The following is a 14,818-nucleotide window of genomic DNA, read 5'->3' on the forward strand; positions in this document are numbered from 1 at the left end:
TAAAAAATAAAATACATGACCAATCTATGTGCTGCCTATAAGAGTCTCACTTCAGATCAAAAGACACCCAGACTGAAAGTGAAGGTATGCAGTAGATAAATAGAAACAAAAAGTAAAGTGGTTACCATGGGGAAAGGGTGAGGGAGGGGAATAAAGAGGGACAGATATATATCCCACTTAGGTGAAATATAAAACTGAGATTCATGGACATAGAGAAAAGTGAAACAGTTACCAGAGGGAGGGGAGAAAAGGAACTGAAAATGATTTGACTTTGGGTGGTGGGCATACAAGGCAATCAACAGTTTAAATGCTATAGAGTTGTTCACCAAAATCCTATGTACTCCTGTTGATCAATGTTGTCCCATTAAATTTAATTTCAAAGTAAAAAAAATTATATAAAGAAAAGCTGGGATAGTGTTGGGCAAATGAGTTTGTAAAATCTGTATTTTCTGGTTTTGCTCACTTTTATTGTTAAAAATGGCCAGTGATCACGTGATTGAGTTGCCCAGGTGATACTGTTAATTACCTTCACACTTGGCAAGGGGCTTGGTTATGCTAATGTGTGCTGGAGGGGGGTTGTTGTGTGAGAAAGTTTATGAAGAAGGAGGAGCTAAGAGGTCATATGGTTGAGAGGAGGCAGGCAGCAAAGATGGCAGAGTGCAGAGAGAAGGAGATGGGAACCAGAGGGGATTGAACTAATGGGCCTTTGATTCTAGGAAAACTAGGAGAAAGTCAGTGGCTTTGTGAGCCCTGAATGGATAGGGACTGTTTTCCTGCTGTGTGTATTTACTCGCCTGCCCATGCGAGGCTAGAATAAAGGCATGATCCACCAGTTCTTGGCTTCGTTGTTTCATTACCGTCTGTCTAAATTTAATGGGAACCTGCACCTGCCTGGTGGCTGCGATGGAGACCATGCTGGCCATACATTTGGTGTAGTTTGCAGCAGGATTCGTATCAGATCAGTATGGAACCACTGCCACCCTTGAGAGGTGGGGTAGAGGATTGGCTATTGTTATGGTTCCCCATGGCTGTCCTTTAAGTGCCGTGGGCTGGGTGTTTTTTACACAAGAGGAAACTGAGAGTAATATGGAAGAGGCTGACTAAGACCTGCAAACCAAGCAGTGAAAGAAGTTGGAATGGCCACAGGAGAAAGAGATGCAGATCTTGGAAGTGGAGCAAGTAGAAAGGAGGCCGACCAGGTTCGTGAATTTCAGTTTACCCTGGAAGTTGCCGAGAGCCCGCAGAGTAGATCTGAGCCAGTGGGAGCTGGTGTTTCTAGCTCCTTTTCTGAGGAGGAGGAGGCTCAGGTCAAAGCTTCAGTCTGCAGACTTCAGAAGGTAACAGCCCAGCAGCAAGGAGTACCTACTAAGCCGCTAGTAGGTTTGCTGTGATTTTGGGACAAAGGGGTGGATGGCAGTGTGCTCTCTGGAGCAAAGGTAGAAATGCTGGCCACCATTGCCATGTGCTCCTCCTTGGGACAGGACAGCAGGGATGAGGGGGGAGGACTGAGGCCCCATGTGCGTGGATTGATCCCTGGACTATGACCAGAGTGGACACTGGCTCCTTTGTTGGATGGACTTACAGTTTGGACAATGTGAAAAATCCTAATGGGGGGCGGCTCTGGTGGAGGCCTTCCTGCACTGGGAAGCTTTTCATCCAATTGTAGAAAAGCTCCGAGGACATTTTGTGCTTTGGGTAAAGTGCTGAGAGACATGATGAAGGGCATTTTGTAATTGTTGAAATTATATGACTTGTGCTGTTGCTGTAATTTGTTTGTGTAATGTGCCTAATTCCTTGTACAGGAATGCCTATGGTGTGGATTGTGGATTGCAAAGTGAGAAAAAAGGGTGGAATGTTAGGAAAATGAGTTTGTAAAATCTGTATTTTCTGGTTTTGCTCACTTTCATTGTTAAAAATGGCCAGTGCCCTGTCCGGTTGGCTCAGCGGTAGAGCGTCAGCCTATCATGCGGAGGACCAGGGTTCGATTCCCGGCCAGGGCACACAGGAGAAGCACCCATTTGCTTCTCCACCCCTCCGCCGCGCTTTCCTCTCTGTCTCTCTCTTCCCCTCCCGCAGCCAAGGCTCCATTGGAGCAAAGATGGCCCGGGCGCTGAGGATGGCTCCTTGGCCTCTGCCTCAGGCGCTAGAGTGGCACTGGTCGCAACATGGCAACGCCCAGGATGGGCAGAGCATCACCCCCTGGTGGGCAGAGCGTCGCCCCATGGTGGGCGTGCCGGGTGGATCCCGGTCGGGCGCATGCGGGAGTCTGTCTGACTGTCTCTCCCTGTTTCCAGCTTCAGAAAAATGAAAAAAGAAGAAGAAAAAAAATGGCCAGTGATCACGTGATTGCATTGCCCAGGTAATACTGTTAATTACCGTTGGCCTGGCGTGCGGGGGACCCGGGTTCGATTCCCGGCCAGGGCACATAGGAGAAGCGCCCATTTGCTTCTCCACCCCCCACCCCCTCCTTCCTCTCTGTCTCTCTCTTCCCCTCCCGCAGCCGAGGCTCCATTGGAGCAAAGATGGCCCGGGCGCTGGGGATGGCTCCTTGGCCTCTGCCCCAGGCGCTAGAGTGGCTCTGGTCGGCAAAGCGACGCCCAAGAGGGGCAGAGCATCACCCCCTGGTGGGCAGAGCGTCGCCCCTGGTGGGCGTGCCGGGTGGATCCCGGTCGGGCGCATGCGGGAGTCTGTCTGACTGTCTCTCCCCGTTTCCAGCTTCAGAAAAATACAAAAAAAAAAAAATACTGTTAATTACCTTCTTGCTTGGGAAGGGGTTTGGTTATGCTACTGTGTGCTGGAGAGGGGGTTGTTATGTGAGAAAATTTGTGAAGAAGGAGGAGCTAAGAGGTCACGTGGTTGAGAGGAGGCAGGCAGCAAAGAAGATGGCAGAGTGCAGAGAGAAGGAGATAACCAGAGGGGACTGAGCTAGTGGGCATTTGATTCTAGGAAAACCGGGAGAAAGTCAGTGGCTTTGCAAGCCCTGAATGAAAGGGAAATGTTTTCCCACTGTGTGTATTACTCGCCCACCCGTGCAAGGCTAGAATAAAGGCATGATCCACCAGTTTTCGGCTCCACAGTTTCACTACCCTCTGTCTGAACCTAATGTGAACCTGTACCTGCCAGGCAGCTGTGATGGAGGCCATGGCTACTGGCCCTACAGGTACCAATGCTCAAATCAAACAAAATAGGTTTCAAAGTGAAGGATGCAAAAAGAGACAATGAAGGACATTAATTTTAAAAGGGTCAATTCAAGAAGAGAATATAACAATTGGAAATATCTACATACCCAAGTACATAAAGTAAATGTTAATGAACATAAAGGCATAAATTAATAGTAACACTATAATAGTTAGGGACTTTAATATTCCGCTTACTTCAATGGATAGATCATCCAGACATAAAATTAGTAAGAAAATAATAGTCTAAATGCCACATTAAACTATGTTGACTTGATAGACATTTATAGAGCATTTCATCTAAAAACTGCAGGTTACACATTTTTCTCAAGGACATGTGGAACATTTTTTAGACTAGATCATATACTAGGCCACAAAATGAATCTCAATAAACTCAAGAAGATTAAAATTATGTTGAGCATATTTCTAACCACAATGGCATGAAATAAAACATCAACTATAGTTCAAAAACTGGAAAAAAAACACCAAATATGTGGAGATCAAACAACATGCTACTAAACAACCAATGGATCAAAGAGGAAATAAAAAACAACCTTGAAACAAATGAAAGTGAAAACACAACCTTAAAAATGTATAGATGCAGAAAGAGCAGTTATAAAAGAAAAGTTTATAGCTATACAGACTTACCTCCAAAAGCAGAAAATATCCCAAGTAGACAATATAAGTTTCCACTTAAAGAAACTGTAAGAAGAGGAACAAAACACCCAGTAGAAGAAAAGGAAATAATAAAAAAAACAGAGCAAAAGTAAATGAAATAAAAAATGGAAGGACAACAGAAAAAATTAATGAAACTAAGAGCTAGTTCTTTGAGAGAATAAATAAAATTGACAAGGGCCTAGCAAAACACATCAAACAGAAAAGAGAGAGATAATGAATAAATACAATCAGAAATAAAAGAGGAGTGATTACTATTGCCACCACAGAAATACAAAGAATCATTAAAGAATAAACAATTGTATGCCAAGAAATTGGACAAGCTAAAAAAAATAGATAAATTTCTAGAAATACACAACCTTCCAAGACTAAACCAGAAAGAGGCAGAGCATCTGAACAGGCCAATTACAAGCAATAAAATTGAAGCAGTAATAATAATAAAAAATTTTTAATCCCAACAAAAAAAGCCAGGGACCAAACAGTTTCACAGATGAATTCTACCAAACATTTAAAGAATTATACCTGGCCTGTGGTGGCACAGTGGGTAAAGAATCGACCTGGAATGCTGAGGTTCCCAGTTCAAAACCCTGGGCTTGCCTAGTAAAAACACATACAAGAAGCCATTACTATGAGTTGATGCTTCCTGCTCTTCCCCCACTCCCTTTCTCTCTCTCTTTCCTTTTTCTAATAAATCAATAAATAAAATCTTAAAGAATTATTATTACCGGCCCTGGCCGGTTGGCTCAGCGGTAGAGCGTCGGCCTGGCGTGCGGGGGGGGGCCCGGGTTCGATTCCCAGCCAGGGCACATAGGAGAAGCGCCCATTTGCTTCTCCACCCCCCCTCCTTCCTCTCTGTCTCTCTCTTCCCCTCCCGCAGCCAAGGCTCCATTGGAGCAAAGAAGGCCCGGGTGCTGGGGATGGCTCCTTGGCCGCTGCCCCAGGCGCTAGAGTGGCTCTGGTTGCGGCAGAGTGATGCCCCGGAGGGGCAGAGCATCGCCCCTGGTGGGCGTGCCGGGTGGATCCCGGTCGGGCGCATGCGGGAGTCTGTCTGACTGTCTCTCCCCGTTTCCAGCTTCAGAAAATTAAAAAAAAAAAAAAGAATTATTATTACCTACCCTTCTCAAACTATTACAAAAAAAATGAAAAGGAAGGAACTCTTCCAAACTCATTCTACAAGGCCAGCACTAACCTGATAACAAAACCAGACAAAGACACTATATAAAAAAAGAATTACAGGCAAATAACTCTGATGGACAGAGATATTTAACAACAAAACGCTAGCAAACTGAATTCAGTAGTACATTAAAAGGATCAGACACCATATCAAGTGAGATTTATACCAGGGATGCAAGAGTGATTCAACATCCACCAAACAATAAATGTGATTTATCACTTCAACAAAACCAGGGATAAAAATATTATTATGTCAACAGATGCAGAAAAAGCATTTGACAAAATTCAACATTAATTTATGATAAAACACTCTCAAGAAAGGGGATATAGAATAAAATTAACCTCAACTTGATAAAGGTCATATGACAAGCCCACAGCTAGCATCATACTCAATGGTGAAAACCTGAAAGCTTTCCATTAACATCAGGAACAAGACAAAGATGCCAGCCTCACCACTATAATTCAGTATAGTATTGGAAGTCCTAGTCACAGCAGTCATACAAGAAAAAGAAATAAAAGGCATCTAAACTGGAAAAGAAGAAGTAAAATTGTTATGGTTTGCAGATAACATGATACTATATATAGAAAACCCTAAAGATTCCATCAAAAAGTTAACAGAATTAATAAAAGAATTCAGTAAAGTAGCAGGATGTAAAATTTATATACAGGCCCTGGCCGGTTGGCTCAGTGGTAGAGCATCAGCCTGGCATGCGGGAGTCCCGGGTTCGATTCCCAGCCAGGGCACACAGGAGAAGCTCCCATCTGCTTCTCCACCCCTCCCCCTCTCCTTCCTCTCTGTCTCTCTCTTCCCCTCCCGCAGCCAAGGCTCCATTGGAGCAAAGTTTGCCTGGGCGCTGAGGATGGCTCTGTGGACTCTGCCTCAGGTGCTAGAATGGCTCTGATTGCGGCAGAGCGACACCCCAGATGGGCAGAGCATCGCCCCCTGGTGGGCATGCCAGGTGGATCCCAATTGGGCACATGCGGGAGTCTGACTGCCTCCTCGTTTCCAACTTCAGAAAAATACAAAAAAAAAATTATATACAGACATCCATCACATTCCTATACATTAGTAACAAAAATTCAGGAGAAATTAAGGCAAACATTTACAATTGCATCAAAACAATAAAATACCTAAGAATAAATTCAACCAAGGAAGTCAAAGACCTGGACTCTGAAAACTATAAGACATTGAAGAAAGAAACTGAAGAACCAAATAAATGGAAGAATATACCATGCTCATGGGTAGGAAGGATTAATATTGTTAAAATGATCATACTACCCAAAGCAATGTAACAATTTAACCCTTTGAGTAGTACAAACTTTATGTACATCCTTGTGCCTCCTGACCATCCAAAGTAACTAGAACTAATTTCATTTTTTGAAAAAATACTACCAGGTGTCAGTGAACATGACAAAAACTCACTACTCAAAGGGTTAAAGCAATTCCTATCCAAATACCAATGCCATTCTTCTCAGAACTAGAACAAATAACCTTAGAAGTTATATGGAATCACAAAGGATCATGAATAGCCAACCATGAATGAAACAGAACAAGGGCCCTGGCCAGTTGGCTCAGCGGTAGAGCATCATCCAAGCATGTGGAAGTCCTGGGTTTGATTCCTGGCCAAGGCACACAGGAAAAGCGACCATCTGCTTCTCCACCCTTCCCTTTTTTATCTCTCTCTCTCCCCTTCCCATAGCCATGGCTCAAATGGTTTGAGCAGTTTGGCCCCGGGCACTGAGGATGGCTCCATGGCCTTGCCTCAGGCACTAAAATAGCTCAGGAACAGTGGTCCCAGATGGGCAGAGCATTGCCCGGTAGGGGGCTTGCTGGTATGTTCCTGGTCAGGGCACATGTGGGAGTTTGTCTCTCTGCCTCCCACCTCTCACTTAATAAAAAATAAAAGAACCCATTAAAATTAATAATAAATAAATCCAAAACAAACAAACAAACAAAAATACTACATTGTATATTTGAGAGTTGTTAACTGAATAAATCTTAAAAGTTCTTATCATGAGAATAAAAAATTGTATCTATGTATGGTGATGGATGTTAACTTATTGTAATAATCATCTTACAATATATACATATATATCAAATCATTATGCTGTACACCTAAAACTAATACAATGTTATGTTTCAACAGTATCTCAGTTTTTAAAATAAAATCTATTGAAGTAAAAAAAAAAGAAAAGGGCCCTGGCTGGTTGGCTCAGTGGTAGAGCGTCGGCCTGGCGTGCAGAGGACCCGGGTTCGATTCCCAGCCAGGGCACATAGGAGAAGTGCCCATTTGCTTCTCCACCCCCCCCTCCTTTCTCTCTGTCTCTCTCTTCCCCTCCCGCAGCCGGGGCTCCATTGGAGCAAAGATGGCCCGGGCGCTGGGGATGGCTCCTTGGCCTCTGCCCCAGGCGCTGGAGTAGCTCTGGTCGTGGCAGAGCGACACCCAGGAGGGGTAGAGCATCACCCCCTGGTGGGCAGAGCATTGCCCCTGGTGGGCGTGCCGGGTGGATCCCAGTCGGGCGCATGCGGGGGTCTGTCTGACTGTCTCTCCCCATTTCCAGCTTCAGAAAAATACAAAAAAAAAAAAAAGAAAGAAAAACAAAATTGGAGGTATCACACTCCCTGATTTTAAACTATCCTACAAAGCTATAGTAATCAAAATGGTACAATATCAGCACAGAAACAGACACATAGATCAATGGAACAAAACAGACCAGAAATAAACTCTCACTTGTATGGTCAGCTAATCTATTATGGAGAAAGTGAAAATATACAATGGAGTAAAATCAATCTCTTCAATTAATGGTGTTGGGAAAACTGGATGGGTACTTGCAGAAGCAGGAAACTAGACCACTCTCTTTCACCATATACAAAAATAAACTTAAAGTAGGTTAAAGACGTAAATGTAAGTTGAAACAATAAAACTCCTAGAAAACATAAGTAGTAAACTGTTTGACATCAGTCTAAGTAACATCTTTTTGGATACAAACCTGAGATCAAGGGAAACAGAAGCAAAACTAAACAAATGGAACTTCTCAAGCTAAACAGCTTCTGCACTATGAAGGAAACCATCAACAAAATGAAAAGACAACCCACTGAATGGGAGAATATATTCACAAATAACGTATCTTGTAAGTGATTGATATCCAAAATATATAAGAAACTCATACAACTCATTAACAAAATAAATGAACAATCCAATATAAAAATGGGAAGAAGACCTAAATAAACATTTCTCGAAAGAATATGTGCAGATGACCAACAGACATATGAAAAGGTGCCCAACATCACTAATCATCATGGAAATGGAAATCATAACCACAATGAGATACCACCTCACACCTGTCAGAGGGCTATTATCAAAAATTCAGTAAATATGTACTGGTGAGGAAATGGAGAAAAGAGAATCTTTGTGCATTGTTGGTAGAAATGCAGACTGGTACAGCCAATATAGGAAATAGTATGGAGGTTCCTCAAAAAACTAAAACTAGACATACCATACAATCCAACAATTCCGCTTCTGGGTAATTTATCTGAAGAAAACAAAAACACTAATTCAGATTCCAAGATGGCAGTGGAGTAGGCAGACATACAAACTGCCACCTCCCAGAACCAAACTGGTTTACAAATTAATTTAAGAACAATCATCATAGCCCTGGCCGGTTGGCTCAGCGGTAGAGCGTCGGCCTAGCGTGCGGAGGACCCGGGTTCGATTCCCGGCCAGGGCACACAGGAGAAGCGCCCATTTGCTTCTCCACCCCTCTGCCACGCCTTCCTCTCTGTCTCTCTCTTCCCCTCCCGCAGCCAAGGCTCCATTGGAGCAAAGATGGCCCGGGCGCTGGGGATGGCTCTGTGGCCTCTGCCCCAGGTGCTAGAGTGGCTCTGGTTGCAACATGGCGACGCCCAGGAGGGTCGCAACATGGCGACGCCCAGGATGGGCAAAGCATCGCCCCCTGGTGGGCAGAGCGTCGCCCCATGGTGGGCGTGCCGGGTGGATCCCGGTCGGGCGCATGCAGGAGTCTGTCTGACTGTCTCTCCCTGTTTCCAGCTTCAGAAAAATGCAAAAAAAAAAAAAAAAAAAAAAAAAAGAACAATCATCGTGAAAAACCAACTTTGGACTAAAAGAATAGGACTCAAAAACCAAGGAGCACAGAAGAAACCACACCAAGACTAGTAGGAAGTGTGGGGTCGTGGTGGGGGCTCCCCACTCCCAGGAGCATGAGGCAGCTGAGGGTCCAGAGGGATTCTTGCTGTGGGGAGAGAGAGACCCTGAGAGGCAGGGGTCTTCAGTCCCAGGACCAAAGCCCCAGCCTAGAGACCCAGAGACTGGAGGAGACAGCCTGACAGCATTGAGTGAGGAGAAGAGCAGGATTTCTGTCTGCAGGAAGCAGCTTGTGAAGAAGTGGCATCTTTAAAGGGTCAGCACAAAAAATCTCACTCACAGCCACTTATCTGGGGCTCCAGGGAAGAGGAGAGCTGAGAGAACTGATCTTGCATGAGGAGGGTGGAGGGATGGAGGCACAGGGACACAAACGGTGACGGGGAGAAAAATACCTGTGCTGAGTCATTCTCCAATACTGAGGCGACCACAGAAAGGGGGAAGGGCACTCCCTCCATCCAGCACAAGCCTAGAGTAAGGCCAATTGACCCACCTCCATAAAGTTCTCCAGCTCCAATCAGCATGAAAGACCATTCAGAAAGGAGGAAGTAAAGGGGAGAGGCAGTGACTCAGGTTTCTGAGGAGACCTGAGCTACACCTCCCCCTTCTGATATGGAGAATGCGCCCTACCCCTGAGAGTAACTGGGCAGACCACACCTTCTGGTTCTCAGAGGTCACACCCATTGCATTCCTGTGGACTTACCATACAGAAAAAAAGGCCTTGATAGAGTTTCAACGGAGGCCAAAGAGCAAGATATGCCCACTACCCAAAGCAATCGATAAATTCAATGCAATTCCTATTAAAATACCAATGTTATACTTCAAAGATATAGAACAAATATTCTAAAAAATTTATATGGAACCAAAAAAGAATACAAATAGCTTCCACAATCTTGAAAAGAAAAATAAAGCATGGGTATCAAACTTCCTGATATCAAGTTACACTACAAGGCCATTGTACTCAAAACAGCTTGGTACTGGCATAAGAACAGGCATATAGATCAATGGAACAGAACAGAGAATCCAGAAATAAACCCACACCTCTATGGCCAATTGATATTTGACAATGGAAGTAAGAGCATACAATGGAGTAAAGACAGTCTCTTTAACAAATGGTGCTGGGAAAATTGGACAAATACATGCAAAAAAAATGAAACTAGATCACCAACTTACACCATTCATAAAAGTAAACTGAAAATGAAAAATTGAATGTAAGTCATGAAACCATGGTCATCTTGGAAGAAAACATAGGCAGTAAGCTCTCCGACATCTCTCGCAGCAATATATTTGCTGATTTTACTTCACAGGCAAGTGAAATAAAGGACAGGATGAACAAATGGGACTATATCAAACTAAAAAGCTTTTGCACAGCAAAAGACAACATGAACAAAATAAAGACAACCTACACAATGGGAGAACATATTCACCAACACATCTGATAAGAGGTTAATAACAAAAATCTACAAAGAACTTGTAAAACTCAACATCAGGAAAGTAAACAATCCAATGAAAATTGGGCAAAAAAACTGAATAGACACATCTCCAAAGAGGACATACAGATGCCAATGGGCATATGAAAAATGTTCAACATCACTAATCATTAGAGAAATGCAAATTAAAACCACAATGAGATACCACCTCACACCTGTCAGAATGGTGCTCATTAACAACACATAACAAATGCTGGTGAGGGTGTGGAGAAAAGAGAACCCTACTGTAGTGCTGGTGGGAATGTAGACTGATGCGGCCACTGTGGAAAACAATATGGAGATTCTTCAAAAAAATTAAAAATCAAGCTGCCTTTTGACCCAGCTATCCCACTTCTAGGAATATATCCTAAGAATAACAAATCACTGATTCAAAAAAAGAAATGTACCCCCATGTTTATTGCAGCATTGTTTACAATAGCCAAGACCTGGAAACAGCCCAAGTGTCCATCAGTAGACGAGTGGATTAAAAAGCTTTGGTATATATATACTATGGAATACTACTCAGCCATGAAAAAGAAGGAAATCTTACCCTTCGTGACAACATGGATGAACCTGGAGTCTATTATGCTAAGCAAAATAAGCCAGGCAGAGAAAGAAAAATATCATATGACCTCAGTCATATGAGGAATCCAATGAACAATGTGAACTGAGGAACAGAAGAGAGGCAGAGAAAGGGTCAAAGAGTCCAGAGGGAAAGCATCCAGAGGGAATGGGGATGAGAGGAAGGGATCAAAGAAAGGAAAGACATTAGTGAAAGTATATACACATAACACAGAGAGATAGAGAGCAGGATAGTAAATCATGGAAGGAAGGAGGTACAGTGGTGAGGGGGCGGGCGCAAAGGGGGTATCAAGGAGAACACAGGGGGGAGGGAAGGAGATATATTTGGGGGAACACTTGTAACTATGTAAACATACAAATTAAAATCAATAAAATATTTTTAAAAAACACTAATTCAAAAAGATATATCCACTCCAATGTTCACTGCAGTATTATTTACAATTGCCAGGATATGAAAGAAACCTAGGTGTCCCTCAATACATGAACAGATAAAGAAAATGTGGTACACACATGAAATGGAATATTACACAGCAATAAAAAAGGATGAAATCTTGCCATTTGTGACCACACAGATGGACCCCTAGAGGATATTATGATAAGTGAAATAAATCTTGTATGTGGAATCTAAAAAAACAGACAAAACAAAACACAAACAGACCTACAGAAACAGAGACCAACAGGATGTGCAGGGTGGGGGAATGAGTGAAGAAAGTGAAGGGGAACACAGTCAACAGTATTGTAATAAGTTTATATGGTGACAGATACTGACTACTAGAATTAGTATGGTAATTACATTGTAAGGTATAGAAATGTAGAATTGCACACCTGAAATTAATATAACTAACATAATATTGTATACCTACTATACTTAAATTTTAATATATAATATATATAAAGTAAAAATATATATATAATATATATATTGAGAAGCATCAACTCATAGTTGCAGCACTTTAGTTGTTCATTGATTGCTTTCTCCAGCCAAGCCAGTGACCCCTTGCTCAAGCTAGCAACCTTTGGGTTCAAGCCAGCGATCATGATGTCATGTCTATGACCCCACGCTCAAGGGAGCGACCCCACACTCAAGCTGGTGAGGCCATGCTCAAGCTGGACAAGCCCACACTTAAGCTGGCGACCTCAGTGGTTTCAAACCTGGGTCCTTAGCATCCCAGGCCAATGTTCTATTCACTGCACCACTGCCTGGTTAGGCAAAAATAAATGAAAAAATTTTAAAGAGGGCATAACTCAACTGTCCAGTACTCAATAAAAGAATAGACAAAATATGATCTATCCATATAATGGAATGGTGTTTGCCCATATAAAGGAATGAAACACTGACACATGCTATATAATATGAACAGACCCTGGAATCATTATACTCAGTGGGAAAAGCCAGACACAAATGATCACATATCACATGATTCCACTTAAATGAGCTGTTCAAACCAGGCCAAGCCACAGAACCAATTAGTGGTTGCCAAAGGCTTGGAAGGAGGAAATGGGAGTGACTGCTATTGGGTTCAGGATTCCTTTTATGGTCAGAAAAATGCTCAAGAATTAAACTGTGGTATGGTTGCACAACCTTGTGACAATACCAAAAACCACAGAATTGTACACTGTAAAAGGGTGAATTTTATGCATGTGAATTACTTGATAAAAAAACAACAACACTCAATGTGATCTACCATATTAATAGTCTAAACCAGGGGTAGTCAACCTTTTTATACCTACCGCCCACTTTTGTATCTCTGTTAGTAGTAAAATTTTCTAACCGCCCACCGGTTCCACAGTAATGGTGATTTATAAAGTAGGGAAATACTTTACTTTATAAAATTTATAAAGTAGAGTTATAGCAAGTTAAAGCATATAATAATAATTACTTACCAAGTACATTATGTCAGATTTTCGCTAAGTTTGGCAGAAAAAATATTTATAAAACAACTTACTATAGTTAAATCTATCTTTTTATTTATACTTTGGTTGCTCTGCTACTGCCCACCATGAAAGCTGGAACACCCACTAGTGGGCAGTAGGGACCAGGTTGACTACCACTGGTCTAAAGTACAACCTACATGATCCACCAGTGGACGTAGACTAAAAGTACCCTCATATGGGTGTCAGCACCCTTGATTCCAAGAGGCCAAGCGCCCCTTGGTGGCCCAGGGCTCCGCTGACTTCAAGGAGACGGGTGAATACACTGCTTCACAAGCTTACCTCTCACACTTGCTATTTTTCATTACCCTTTACAGGTTTCTTTCTTTCTTTTTTTTTTTTTTTTTTTAGTTGATTGATTTTTAGAGAAAGAAGCATTCATTTGTTGTTCTACTTAGTTGTGCACTGAGTGGTTGTTTCCCATATGTGCCCTAACTGGGGATCAAACCTGCAACCTTGGCAATTCAGGACGGCGCTCTAAGCAACTGTGCTAATCAGCCAGGGCTCCTCTTTTTTTCTTAAATAAATGCAGCAGGATGCTGAAACAATGAGACCTCCAAATTTTCTAGTGCTTCTCTATTAATAAAGACCTCCCTAAGGCAAGTGAGTGGAGAAAAATCATTGCGCGTTCATAAGTAAAATCATCTTTAAGATAAAAAAAAAGCAGGAAGTGGAATTAGCAGTACATGAGATACGTCATATACATCAAATTCACTCACTGGAAACTAGCCATTTGGGCCTCCCTGTCACTAAGAACCCTGCTTCCCATCTCCTCTATCTCAGGTGACAGACATCAGTCCAAGTGTCTGGAGTGGATGGCAGGCCTCCAGTGGAATGGCAGTGGAGTTTTATTTTAAAAGCAGCATGTCAATTTTAAGATATAACAGAAGAAAACAGAATTAGCCTTTTTTGATGCAAACAGCATATATGTTGTTGCTAAGGAGGACTTAGAAAGGCATCTTAAAATTTTTCAAGAACTCAGTTGAAAGAACACTCTATGGCCCTGGCCGGTTGGCTCAGCGGTAGAGCGTTGGCCTGGCGTGCGGGGGACCCGGGTTTGATTCCCGGCCAGGGCACATAGGAGAAGCGCCCATTTGCTTCTCCACCCCCACCCCCTCCTTCCTCTCTGTCTCTCTCTTCCCCTCCCTCAGCCAAGGCTCCATTGGAGCAAAGATGGCCCGGGCGCTGGGGATGGCTCCTTGGCCTCTGCCCCAGGCACTAGAGTGACTCTGGTTGCTGCAGAGCGACACCCCGGAGGAGCAGAGCATCGCCCCCTGGTGGGCAGAGCGTCACCCCTGGTGGGCATGCCGGGTGGATCCCGGGCGGGCGCATGCGGGAGTCTGTCTGTCTGTCTCTCCCCGTTTCCAGCTTCAGAAAAATACAAAAAAAAAAAAAAAGAACACTCTATGCAAAGACCACCAATTTGGGGAGCAGCCCTGGCAGCCTGTAGGGCTCCTGGCCCCTCCTGCAGCCACAAGGAAACCCTGGCCCAGGTGTAAAAGCACGACCTCTTTATGCAAAATTACGAGAAAGCCGCATAAGCCTGTGAATACACAGGCCTCTGTGCCCCAAGGAAAAATCATGATTTGAGAAGCGTGGCACTAACAATCCAGCATGGGTTCCTGCTCAGTTTCCTGCCTAGTCCTTACAC

The 14,818-nt window shown here is 43.3% G+C and overlaps 1 protein-coding gene and 1 non-coding gene across 13 annotated transcripts in view; one reads left to right on the plus strand and one right to left on the minus strand.

Moving 5' to 3' along the window:
• OBSCN (obscurin, cytoskeletal calmodulin and titin-interacting RhoGEF) overlaps window positions 1-14,818 on the minus strand; it is a 207,689-nt gene that overhangs the window by 179,867 nt on the left and 13,004 nt on the right. The gene's annotated exons all lie outside the window — the stretch shown is intronic.
• Window positions 1,925-2,000, plus strand: TRNAD-AUC (transfer RNA aspartic acid (anticodon AUC)). The gene has a single exon. It is a non-coding gene; the product is annotated as a tRNA-Asp (tRNA).

The sequence above is a fragment of the Saccopteryx bilineata genome, chromosome 1, assembly GCF_036850765.1.
Source record: "Saccopteryx bilineata isolate mSacBil1 chromosome 1, mSacBil1_pri_phased_curated, whole genome shotgun sequence".
NCBI lineage: Eukaryota > Metazoa > Chordata > Mammalia > Chiroptera > Emballonuridae > Saccopteryx > Saccopteryx bilineata.